Source organism: Aegilops tauschii, chromosome 3 (assembly GCF_002575655.3).
Source record: "Aegilops tauschii subsp. strangulata cultivar AL8/78 chromosome 3, Aet v6.0, whole genome shotgun sequence".
Taxonomy (NCBI): domain Eukaryota; kingdom Viridiplantae; phylum Streptophyta; class Magnoliopsida; order Poales; family Poaceae; genus Aegilops; species Aegilops tauschii.
Genome location: NC_053037.3, coordinates 50,998,869 through 51,011,436, shown reverse-complemented (window position 1 = coordinate 51,011,436; position 12,568 = coordinate 50,998,869). Strand labels below are relative to the sequence as shown.

General features: G+C 39.3%; 1 long non-coding RNA gene across 1 annotated transcript; it reads right to left on the bottom strand.

Annotated features, from left to right (window-relative positions):
• Positions 1-8,949: 8,949 nt before the first annotated feature.
• On the bottom strand, positions 8,950-10,257 carry LOC109769229 (uncharacterized). The gene is made up of 3 exons (XR_002234278.4): positions 9,671-10,257; positions 9,519-9,584; positions 8,950-9,433 (listed from the first exon to the last, which is right to left on the bottom strand). It is a non-coding gene; the product is annotated as an uncharacterized lncRNA (long non-coding RNA).
• Positions 10,258-12,568: the final 2,311 nt, after the last annotated feature.

Below are 12,568 nucleotides of genomic sequence, written 5' to 3'. Positions count from 1 at the left end.
GGTATGCATGCATGGTTTGTGTGGATGCCTTCTCATTGTTTTGACAATCAGCACTAATGATTCCTTGCTGAGGATTAGTTAGTTAGTTTAAGACGTCCGTATATGCCTGTGCATGCAGGCGGCCAGAATATATGAATTACATGAAAAAGTTGTCCTTTGTGCAATTGCATCAGTCATCTTTGTCAGTGTGCAAATTATGCTGCTGGAATATATAGTCGAATATGTAGTAGTACTACTGGTTTTATTATATGTGCATGTGTTTAGGGTCGTCATGTTACCTAACCAATCGTGAGACAAAACATTTTTGCACCTACGCATGCATATGTAGATCTGTCATCGACATGTACATACGTATATTATTAATCTCACATGTAGCCAACTGAAGTGTGCCATATATGTAGAAGCATGTGAAAGAGTAAAGGGGAAAGGCATATAAAGCAGTACAAACACACACACACACACACACAAAATTTTAAACTCCTTCCTCGCAACATACTCCATGGCGAGCGGCATAATCAGATAATCTCATATATATTTATATATTTGATTACCATTATAATGGTCGTAGCTAGAGACACCAACGATTGTTGAGCGCCAAAGCTTTTGCGATGGCAACAGCTAGCCACTGTTGCGTGTAGGTTCACCCAGTCTGATCTATCCATGCATCCCATGGATGCTTTACATATAATTTAATAGTTAGTTAATAAGAACCATATAATTTAATACTTCCTCTGTATCAAAATATAAGACCTTTTTTGACACTTCATTACAGAGTGAGTACATCAACTAGATGCTAAAGTTGCCCTATGCAAATTCCTTTCTCTTGGTAGGCACTAAGCTTGCAATTCCATACATGGTGGATTGGACCAAGATCGAGCTAGCTAGTGAATAACTCATTGGAGGTGCAGCAAGAGTTGCAGGCGACACTCTCGGCAAAAAGTCGGACATGAACTGCCACCTTCTCAAGAGGATGGTAAAATAGTCGTTCAATAGAGCCCAGTGTGGCAGCATGATCACACAGGCCATATCAAATGGGGTGCACGCTGTCGCTGGGAATTGAACCTGTGACTGCCTACTGATGTGCGCTGGCTGCTAGCCTGACACAAGAGCTCTCGTGATAGATATGCAGCACAACACTTAAACAACTAATGGCTCCCCTAAAAAAGAACTAATGGCAGTGTTTGACTCAACACTTTCTGAAATAATCATGAAATTTTTTCCAAAATTTGAGCAATTTCTGGAATTTTCGAACAATTTTTTTAATGTTATTACCATTTCCTGAAATCGAGACCAAACTTTGAAATTTCTGATTTTTATAAAAAACAATAACATTTTTTGAATTTGTGAACAAAATTTGAAAACAGAAACAATTATTGAAAGCACGAACTTTTTTTTAATTTTGTGAACAAATTTTGAAACGGAGAATTTTTTTTGAAAATGACTAAAAGGTTTAGAAACACAAAAATTTTTAGATATGTGAACAAAATTTGAAAATAGAAAAACTTTTTGAAAACTGCAAACAATTTTTGAAAAATACGAACAATTTTAAAAGTTTGATTTTTTTAAATTCAGAATATTTTTTGGAAACACGAAAAAATCTAATATTTTTTGAAATTTCAAAAGAAAAGAGAACAACATACAAAATAAATACAGAAACTGAAAAAAAATTGAGGTGTGTGATACGTCGACAACTTGTCACAGAATACGTATGTGCCAGCTTAGTGCGTCCCCTTAAACAGGTACCGTGAGGTTTTCCTCCCTCTTCCTTCCTTCTTTCTCCTCTACCCATTGGATAAGAGGCGGATATTTGATGAATATGGTTAGAGAGTTGAGCTGTCTACGGACATTTGATGACCAATGTTAGGCGATCCGCGTCGGACTTGCCATAGTGCAATGGGTCTTGACTTTGCTGGATTTAGATGCATGGTATATGGTTGGCTGTGGTTGCCCACATGTGAATTATTTACTTTGCAAATCATTTATTCTACTTATTGTAACCTTGTAACAATTGTGAACATGGATCTTATAGGTGTTAAACACAACTAGTGTTTACCACCCATTGCAATGCATGGGCATTTAGCTAGTAAACCTAAAGAAAAATCTGTTTCACTAATTCATATGAATATTACATACAAATAAGCATGCGTTTAAAAAAACAAAAACAAATGCTAGTGTATTTGCGAAAAACATTGTACGTTCAAAAAATAGTTATATGGGAGCTGGTACATGGTGGAGTTGTTGTAAAGACATATGTTGTTCCCCGTCCATATGAAATAAGAAATAATAATGCCATAGTGCAGACGATTCTTCGCCATGTGTTATGCTGCCAAAATTTCTAGTGAAAATTCTTCAAGTTCCATGTACCATTTGAAATCCAAAATGGTGTGCTGGACTCCAGTTCCATCCCATATACTATTTGCATGTGCACTCGTATAGAAGTTCAGCAACATGTTTTGCCTTGAAAAAAGAAGTACTCCTAGTAATAAATTCCTTTAGCAAGAAGCAGTGTGGCTATTTGATACTTAGGGTCAAATCCTACAACAGCAACCATGCATGGAAAGTGAAAGAAGTCCCTGGCCAGCTGCTCGCTGTAAAACAAAACTATCGATCCGCATCAAATGTGAACATTTGTGTCCCTTAAAACAAGTGGATGCGTATAGGGATTAATCACCGCCTTTTGTGTCCCTTAAAACAAGTGGATGCATATGAAACGAGTATGGCCAAGGCCAAGTGGTCGGTATGCATGCATGGTTTGTGTGGATGCCTTCTCATTGTTTTGACAATCAGCACTAATGATTCCTTGCTGAGGATTAGTTAGTTAGTTTAAGACGTCCGTATATGCCTGTGCATGCAGGCGGCCAGAATATATGAATTACATGAAAAAGTTGTCCTTTGTGCAATTGCATCAGTCATCTTTGTCAGTGTGCAAATTATGCTGCTGGAATATATAGTCGAATATGTAGTAGTACTACTGGTTTTATTATATGTGCATGTGTTTAGGGTCGTCATGTTACCTAACCAATCGTGAGACAAAACATTTTTGCACCTACGCATGCATATGTAGATCTGTCATCGACATGTACATACGTATATTATTAATCTCACATGTAGCCAACTGAAGTGTGCCATATATGTAGAAGCATGTGAAAGAGTAGAGGGGAAAGGCATATAAAGCAGTACAAACACACACACACACACACAAAAATTTAAACTCCTTCCTCGCAACATACTCCATGGCGAGCGGCATAATCAGATAATCTCATATATATTTACATATTTGATTACCATTATAATGGTCGTAGCTAGAGACACCAACGATTGTTGAGCGCCAAAGCTTTTGCGATGGCAACAGCTAGCCACTGTTGCGTGTAGGTTCACCCGGTCTGATCCATCCATGCATCCCATGGATGCTTTACATATAATTTAATAGTGTAGTTAATAAGAACCATATAATTTAATACTTCCTCTGTATCAAAATATAAGACCTTTTTTGACACTTCATTACAGAGTGAGTACATCAACTAGATGCTAAAGTTGCCCTATGCAAATTCCTTTCTCTTGGTAGGCACTAAGCTTGCAATTCCATACATGGTGGATTGGACCAAGATCGAGCTAGCTAGTGAATAACTCATCGGAGGTGCAGCAAGAGTTGCAGGCGACACTCTCGGCAAAAAGTCGGACATGAACTGCCACCTTCTCAAGAGGATGGTAAAATAGTCGTTCAATAGAGCCCAGTGGGGCAGCATGATCACACAGGCCATATCAAATGGGGTGCACGCTGTCGCTGGGAATTGAACATGTGACTGCCTACTGATGTGCGCTGGCTGCTAGCCTGACACAAGAGCTCTCGTGATAGATATGCAGCACAACACTTAAACAACTAATGGCTCCCCTAAAAAAGAACTAATGGCAGTGTTTGACTCATCACTTTCTGAAATAATCATGAATTGTTTTCCAAAATTTGAGCAATTTCTGGAATTTTCGAACAATTTTTTAATGTTATTACCATTTCCTGAAATCGAGACCAAATTTTGAAATTCCCGATTTTTATAAAAAACAATAACATTTTTTGAATTTGTGAACAAAATTTGAAAACAGAAACAATTATTCAAAGCACGATCTTTTTTTGAATTTTGTGAACAAATTTTGAAACAGAGTTTTTTTTTTGAAAATGACTAACAGGTTTAGAAACACAAACTTTTTTTAGATATGTGAACAAAAATTTGAAAATAGAAACACTTTTTGAAAACTTCAAACAATTTTTGAAAAATACAAACAATTTTAAAAGTTTGATTTTTTTAAATTTAGAATATTTTTTGGAAACACGAAAAAATCTAATATTTTTTTGAAATTTCGAAAGAAAAGAGAACAACATACAAAATAAATACAGAAACTGAAAAAATTGAGGTGTGTGATACGTCGACAACTTGTCACAGAATACGTATGTGCCAGCTTAGTACGGCCCCTTAAACAGGTACCGTGAGGTTTTCCTCCCTCTTCCTTCCTTCTTTCTCCTCTACCCATTGGATAAAAGGCGGATATTTGATGAATATGGTTAGAGAGTTGAGCTGTCTACGGACATTTGATGACCAATGTTAGGCGATCCGCGTCGGACTTGCCATAGTGCAATGGGTCTTGACTTTGCCGGATTTAGATGCATGGTATATGATTGGCTGTGGTTGCCCACATGTGAATTATTTACTTTGCAAATCATTTATTCTACTTATTGTAACCTTGTAACAATTGTGAACATGGATCTTATAGGTGTTAAACACAACTAGTGTTTACCACCCATTGCAATGCATGGGCATTTAGCTAGTAAACCTAAAGAAAAATCTGTTTCACTAATTCTATATGAATATTACATACAAATAAGCATGCGTTTAAAAAAACAAAAACAAATGCTAGTGTATTTGCGAAAAACATTGTACGTTCAAAAAATAGTTATATGGGGGGAAAACCTATACATAAAAACGTTCATTTATTTTATTTTATTGGTATAATTATTATTTATGACGCAATTGAGTAAATCATTAATGTAAAATATAAATTTTTACATATTTTAAAAGACAAATCATGTTAATAGAAATGTCCCCGTGTAATTAAAAAATGGTCATGTAATTACAAAAATATTCATCTATTCCAAAAATATATATTAAATTTTAACAACGTTCACACCTTAAAAAATACCGTTGTAATTTAAAAAAAGTATTTGCATCATTTAGAAAAGATTTTCCAGAATTATTTATATAATATTAAATAGATTTTTGTTAAAATGGGAAAAGTAAACATATAATTAGAAAGGTTATACATTAAAATGAATAATAAAATAGAGAAAGCTGAAAAGAAGGAAAACAAAGCCAGAAGACTAAAAGAATCAAAGAAAACCGGATTCCTAGAAAACCTGACTGACAAAAATACAATCTCAAAAAAACCTGCCAACCCAGCTCGGCTCGCTATAGGCAATTCCTAGGAGAAGCAGAATATAAAATTTGGAGGGACCTCTTAGTTGTTGCTCGCTGCGACATTCTATCCCCCGACCGGGCCGACCCGTGTAGCGACAGCTCACACTGTTTTTCGGTTTTCTAGAAAATACATGATATTTACACCTAAAAAAACATGATATCTATTAAGTATATAAAAATATTTAAAATATTAGTATTTTTAGAATATTGTTTGAAAAACGAGTAGGAATCGCTACATTTTGGCATCAAATGTGTAGCCACGGGCTTTTAAATTTGCCGTATGTGCCATAGGGAACAAACCAGAAAAACCGCTCAATAAAATTTCAGGACGGCCCAGAAAAGAAACACAAATTTAAGGACGCCCCTTGGGAAAAAAAATCAAGGACGTAATAGCATCTCCAATACATGTAATACATTCATTTCATCAGGCAAAATTTTGCGGGTCTTCTCCACTAGACTACCTAAATCTTGTATATTGCTCTTGCGCTCCAACAAATCTCCATGTTTCATCACATAATGATTCCAATATTTACGATCATGCATCATACTATTCCACACATTTGATGAATATGGTTGGGTGGTTGGGCTGTCAACGGACATTTGATGACTAATATTACGCGATCCGGGTCAGACTTTCCCTAGTGCAACAGGTCTTGACTTTGCCGGATTTTAGACACATGGTATAAGATTGGCTGTGGTTGCCCAAATGTGAATTATTTACTATGCAAATCATTTATTCTACTTTGTGAACCCTGTAACAATTGTGAACATGGATCTTATAGGTGTTTAACGCAACTGGTGTTTACCACCCATTGCAATGCATGGGCATTTAACTAGTAAACCTAAAGAAAAATCGGTTTCACTAATTCTATACAAATATTGCATACAAATAAGAATGTGTTTTTCTAAATTAACAAATAAAAATGCTTCTCCCTCTGTCCCATAATATAGGAGTGTTTTTTACATTACTAGTGTAAAAAACGCTCCTATATTATGGGATGAAGGGAGTAACGTATTTACAAAAACATTATGTGTTCAAAAATTGTTGTATGTGGAAAAACCCATACATGAAAAAGTGAATTTATTTTATTTTATTGGCTATAATTATTGTTTTTGAAACAGTTTAGGAAATCATTAATCTAAAATATAATTTTTTTACAAACTTTATAAAAAAATCATGTTATTAGAAATGTGTTCGTGTATTTAAAAATGGTCATGTAATTAAAAAATATTCATCTAGTCCCAAAATTATTGATGTAATTTTAACAACATTCACACCTTAAAAATTCCTATGTAATTTAAAAATTATTTGCGTCATTTAGAAAAAGATTTTCTAGAATTATTTATGTCATATTAAATAGAATTTTGTTAAAAGGGAAAAAAGAAACACAAAATTAGAAAGGTTACACATTAAAATGAATAATAAAATAGATAAAGAATGAAAGAATGAAAACAAAGCTAGAAAAAGAAAACAATCAAAGAAAATGGGATTCCAAAAGAAACCGACCGACAAAATACAATCTCAGAAAAACGTGCCAACCCACCTCGGCTCGCTATAAGCAGTTCCTAGGAGAAGCAGAATATAAAATTTGGACAGACCTCTTAGTTGTTGCTTGCTGCGACATTCTGTCGCCGATGTGCACACGGAGTCCCCTTGACTGGGCCAGCCCATGTAGCGAGCGCTCACAGTGTTTTTTTCTTGGTTTTCTACAAAATACTTGATATTTATTTTTGTATAAAGAGAACAATTTTTAAAAATATTTTTTTAGAAAATGTGAATATTTTTTTAAAAATATATTGAAAATATTGTTTGAAAAACGAGTAGGAATCGCCACATTTTGGCATCAAATGTGCAGCCATAGGCTTTTAAATTGCCACATGTGCCATAGGGGACAAGCCAGAAAAAACCGCTCAATCAAATTTCAGGACAACCTAGAAGAGAAACACAAAATTAAGGACACACCAGAGGGAAAAAAAATCATGGACGTAGTGGTGTCTCCAATACATGTGATACATTAATTTCATCAGGCAAAATTTTGTGGGTCTTCTCCAGTAGACTACCTAAATCTTCTATATTGCTCCTACGCTCCAACAAATCTCCATGTTTCATCAAATAATGATTCAAATATTTCTGATCATGCATCATACGATTCCACACATAATATGTGAAACGCAAATTCAAACTTGAGCGTAAAATACATAGATCTAAACAACACGGACATAACAAGTACTCCCTCCGTAGAAATATAAGAGCGTTTTAGATCACTATCCGTAAAGAAAAATAAGAGCGTTTAGATCACTACAAATATAAGACCATTTTGATCACTAAAGTAGTGCTCTAAACGCTTTTATATTTTTTTACGGAGTAAGTACCTAACATCTAACATAGATAGGTCTAAAGGACATGAACGACTCGATGATAATAACCACGGTAATCAGTGTTTTCGGAGGAGGACGAGGAGGAAATCTCCACTTAGACCATACGCTTGACAATCTCGACCTCTAGCATAGAGAAAGGCCTCCTCAATAGCCCACTTAAGGCCTTGCCTTGGCCCGTTCTGGTTACCGACCCCCCCCCCCCCCCCCCCCCCCCAAAAAAAAAACTTGCAATGGGTTATATACAACTTGGCGGGGCCAAAGTTCTCAACTTCTTCAAAACTAACAACTAAATCGACTCCAATTGAGCCATCAGCCACAACAGATCTAGATTTGGATCTATTTTCCCTAGTGGATCCAACTTACAGAAAACCTTTCTAGACATTCCTAGAAAGGAGGTCGACTGCACTACCACTTCCGCGGTGGGTTTGTTTCAAAGCCCGTCTTGGAAAGGTTAAAACTGTTTCGAGTTGGCTGGTCGGTCGGTACCCATATTTATTTTATTTTGTTGTGTTGGTTAGTCGAGGAGGACAAAGGGGTGTTTTGATGCAATCAGATGGCTACATGTGTTGGAATTGATCGGCATCAGAGGGCCGATGAGATCGCCAATCTTGGACACGGAACAGCCAGGTGACACTTAGCATGCACCTTAAAATAAAGGAAATGCTAGCATTCACCCGACTGATGGAGCTATGCGCGTCGACACCCTCCATGAATGTGGCCGAGCGTCATGGCTGTCATGGAACAGATCTACCACCCATGTCGTGCGGTTAGTTCCCAGTTGCGCACCACACTCTGTGACGCCCTGGTCCTGTGCCCTAACTCATGTTCCTTTGACGACCCAAGGCGCTAGCAAACAGCGGCAATTGCAATAAGGGCGGCAAAAGCTTAGATGATTTTTGTTTTGCAACAAGGGCCCGATGCAATTGCAACAAGGCCCTTGTTGTGCTAGCTTGCAGATCTTTTTTGCGATAAGTCTCTTGTTGCAGGATGTTTCTACAACAAGATTAAGCACCTCTCCCATTGCAGGAAAAACCAATCTAGTTGGCCAAACCAAACCGATAGTTTCAAGAGAAATACAAAGATATCTTAATCATGCATAAAAGAGTTAAGAGAAGACTTAAATAATATTCATAGATAATCTGATCATAAACTCACAATTCATCGAATCTCAACAAACACACCACAAAGGAATATTACATCGGATAGAACTCCAAGAACATCGAGGAGAACATTGTATTGAAGGTCAAAGAGGGAGAAAAAGCCATCTAGCTACTAGCTACGTAGGTCTGTGATAAACTACTCACACATCATCGATAGGGCAGCAAGGTTGATGTAGAAGCCCTCCGTGATCGAATCGCCCTCCGGCAGATCACCGGAAACGGCCCCAAGATGGGATCTCTCGAGAACAGAAGATTGTGGTGGCGGAAAAGTATTTTGATGGACGCTTCTGATGGCTTGGGAATATTTTAGGATTTATAGAGGCGGAGTTAGGGTTAGGAGACCCCCGCCCACAAGCCCTCTGGGCGCGTCCTAGAGGCTTGTGGCCTCCTCGGGAACCTTCTGGCCCTCTCCCCAAGTCTTCTGGGTGTCTACTGGTTCAAGAAAAATCACCGTAAAAGTTTTATTTATGCCTAATGGGTGCTAATGAATGTCATTAACGACATTAAGCGTTACCCTAGAGGATGCAATAGATAGGAGAACATCAATCTAGTCCCTGAACTTCGAGGGAAAGCCCCGGCCCTGCAAAATATCAAGCATGTAGTCTCATCTCATGGAGCCGGACGCCTTTTTGATGTCAAGCTTGAGAAGCAGAGTTGATTTCTTACATTGGCGTGCCGACTTCGGTTCACGTCTGCCGTCTGCGCCTGTACGCGCAGCGTCGGCTCGCATCCTCGCGACCTCGAACTCAAGGCGTGGCCTTCGATGGCACTCGGCGAGACATCGGCAGAGAAAAAGACGAACAGATAGAAAGAAGGAACATGAGAATTGGCACCCACGATCGATGGATTGAAAATCCAAACCAAGAAACGGAAGCACCCACATGGTATTTCTTCAGTTCGTCATGTTCATACCTCTAAATTACTTTGGACGCTGTTCATATAGTGCGGCGCTCCAAGCAGCCATGGCCTTCGGCCTCGACATGGATGCGCTTCCACGCGCGATGGGCGGCTCCCGCGGAGCGACCAGCCATGACGCGGTTCCTCTCCTGTACCAGCCTGCGGCGCGAAGAGCTTCTACCGGCAAGGCGGTACCCTCCGGCCGGCGATGCCTCCAGGCGCGGTCGCGGAGGCCGTCGACGTCCGGCTCGCCGTAGGCGGCGTGCCGTCGTTCTGCAATCGGCGGCGACGGCTGGGTGAATCCCTAGCCGCACAGGAGAATTGGGGATTCTTATCCTCTTCGCTATTGTTTGATTAAGTCCTCAGACTTTATCTTGACTACGTATAAGTCCCTGTAAATTATGATACGGCCCTCAGGCTTATACTATTTTCAGGATTTTAAACTTCAGGTTACTATTATTCACTTTTTAAGTCTCGGTTTTTCAACACACGTTCAGACTAGACCATAGGTCCTATCCAAATGACATAAAAAATAATTATACATCAATTTGCATCATGTAAAGATAGAGTAAATTGGAAGAAACCACCAGTTTGAAGGCTAGGTTAGCAGAAATCACTACGTTACAGTTTCTTGGCAAAAAACACTACGTCTAGCGTAATCTTTTTGCAAATAACAGTGGTCGGCGGATTGGAGCGCTTTAAGTATGTTTAAGACAGGTGGGTCCAGATTTTGCCGACGTGGCATAACGGCTCGGCCGAGACAGCGTTAGATGATGTATTTATCTAGATTTACAAACAAGTCCCTGTAATTTGAAGGAACACCCTTGGATGAAAACCAAAAAAGTAATCAGCTCCCTGAGCCTATCCAAGCACGCGAGCAGAACATCAACACGAGGATGGCTCTCGTCAATGGCGAGGCGGCGCGCCATCAGGGTCTGGGAGGCGGCGGCGGCGGTCGTCGGGGTCTGGGAGGCGGCGGCGGCGGCGGTCGTCCGGGTCTGGGAGGCGGCGGCGGCGGTGGCCACGCCGACAAGGCGGGGGCGCGCCATCGGGCACTAGGAGGCGGTGGAGAGCGATTGGCGCGACGCCGGGGCGGGCAGCGTGGCCGCGACGTCCGTGGCGCTTGTCGATGGCGGCGGCATCCACGACGCGACGTCCTTGGCGCTCGTCGATGGCGACGGCCGCGCTCATCCACGGCGCGACGTACATGGTCGATCCAGGCGGCCCGTAGGAGTAGAGGAAGGGTTGGGCTCGTCGCCGACACCCTCGCGCGCCCGACCTTCTCCAGCAACTGCGACCACGCCGGAGCAGCAGCAGGACAGGGGCGGATCTCGCCGGATCAGGTGTCGGGTGGGGGCAGGTGAGGTAGGTTGTTTTTTTTTGAGGTGTTTTTGGCAAAAAGAACCCCTCTAACGCCATCTCTGGACGATGTTATGCCACGTCAGCAAAATACGGGACCCACATGTCATAAACGCGTTCAACCGGCCCTAATCCGCCGATCGGTGTTATTTGCAAAAAGATTACGCTAGACATGGTGTTTTTTGTCAAGAAACTGTAACGTAGTGATTTCTGCTAACCTAGCCCTCAAACTGGTGGTTTTCTGCAATTTACTCTGTAAAGATACCTTTTGAAGCTCACATTTCTTCATATATTACATGAATGTGTATAATTTTGTATTTACATGTATTACCTCAGTAATACTATTGCAACAGAATATTTTGCTTATATCTAAGATCTTATTCCTACGGAATTTAAGACATCATCTATGTTTTTACCCCTAGCATTACATGCGATTTGTGATAACAACTACGATTTTGCAATAGAAATCAATTTTCTTGCAAATCTAAATGAAATTCTAATAAGAATTATAAATTGTCATACTTAATATGACAAGCTCAAAGTTTATTTGTGAACCACAAGGTAATGATGACATCTACTGCACAATTTGCAGATTATTCATCAATACTGTGAGGTCTACGTCTTGTCATTTTAACAAGATGACTATCTTTAATGTGCTCTTCCAAATATATTAATGTAACTACCCAAAATTTATTCGAGAATCACAAGGTATTGGTGGCATCTATTGTGAACTTTTGCAGATTATCCACTACTACTGTGAGGTCTACATCATGTCATCCTGACATATGACTACCTTCAAAGTGATTTTCTTAAATATAGCATAGCATAAGGTAATAGAGATATGAACATCTACTGACAAAAGTCAGATTATATTCTCTATTACTGTGAGATCTACACCATATTGGTCATATTGGTGATTATCTTCAAAGTGTTATCCTATATAAATTGAGGTCTACACATATGGTTATAAAGCATCAGCTACTCCAAAATTTGCTCTTCTGAAGCAATTGTTGTTGTTCACTAAAATGATTTACTATCATAGTAAATTCATGCATGATCATTAGATATTGCATGTATTATCTACCAAATATCAGTTATCCAAGCCTCATTCTGCTTGAATAAGTCTTAGAGAATTACGCAAATATATGCATACCCCGGTAATTACCTTCTATTACATTGGTTAAATACATGGCAGTTGAGCCTATGATATGTCACTATTTCTAATAGTAGTGTCGCCCATCAATCAAGATGGATACCATAATTTATAGCAACAAATAAGTGTCTCAACACCGTTGCAAGGTCCACATC